Raw genomic sequence first — 797 nt, forward strand, 5'->3', positions numbered from 1 at the left:
CAAAGAGAGAAATGAGCCCCCTGTTTTCCTTTGCAGAGGCTGCGTGGGGCTGAGCTGGTGGGTGCTACTGGGCACCCTGTGCCACATGTTAAACTGCTCAGGCTGTGCCACTGCCCGGTTCTATATGTTTGTTTCTATATATACCCTGTGCAGATGCTTTGTGTGAGCAGTGGATGGCAGGCTTCCCAGGGGGCCTGGCCAGCGTGGGACATCCTGGAGCAGTGGATGGCAGGCTTCCCAGGGGGCCTGGCCAGCGTGGGACATCCTGGCTACACGGTGGGGTCAGAGCTCTTCTCCTGCAGCTCCTGCTCCGCTACAAGGTACCAGTGGTTGGTCCCGAGGGCTGCATCCCAGGAAATCCGAGTAAGCCCTTCAGGACAGGGAGCCTAAAATCCCTTGCTGTGACGCACTGTTTTGGTGCAGCAGGAAAAACGGGAGATGCGACCCCCAGGTGCAGGCATCTTGGAGCCTGCATTTGTGCTTGAGGGGATTAGGGATTTGAGTGTCCGGGACAAGAGGCCACAGCTGCTCCAGAGCCGCGAGCCAGGCTGCTTTAAAAAATAAATAAATAAATAAATAAAGGCGTTTCTTTCCTACGCAAACACGGAGAAATGGGAGATGTGACCCTAGTGCGATGGACTCTCCTCCTGGTGCTGTAAGCGCAGCCCGCAGACGAGCCGCGCACCGCCCTGGGCGCGCGCCAGGCGCGTGTTCCCGCGCGCGCGCCAGGCGCGTGTTCCCGCGCGCGCGCCGCCGCCAGGTGAGCGCACGCGCGGGGACGGCGCACGCGCCCACCC

At 60.6% G+C, this 797-nt stretch overlaps 1 protein-coding gene across 1 annotated transcript in view; it reads left to right on the forward strand.

Moving 5' to 3' along the window:
* The first annotated feature begins 301 nt into the window (after positions 1-301).
* The window catches only part of CCDC92 (coiled-coil domain containing 92), a 17,135-nt gene continuing 16,639 nt past the window's right edge, over positions 302-797 (forward strand). The window contains exon 1 of the mRNA XM_026037576.1: positions 302-320. The gene's annotated coding sequence lies outside the window, so the exon portion shown is untranslated. The remainder of the gene's footprint in view (positions 321-797) is intronic.

The sequence above is a fragment of the Nothoprocta perdicaria genome, unplaced genomic scaffold (genome assembly GCF_003342845.1).
Source record: "Nothoprocta perdicaria isolate Ctin4 unplaced genomic scaffold, notPer1 scaffold_2, whole genome shotgun sequence".
Taxonomy (NCBI): Eukaryota; Metazoa; Chordata; class Aves; order Tinamiformes; family Tinamidae; genus Nothoprocta; species Nothoprocta perdicaria.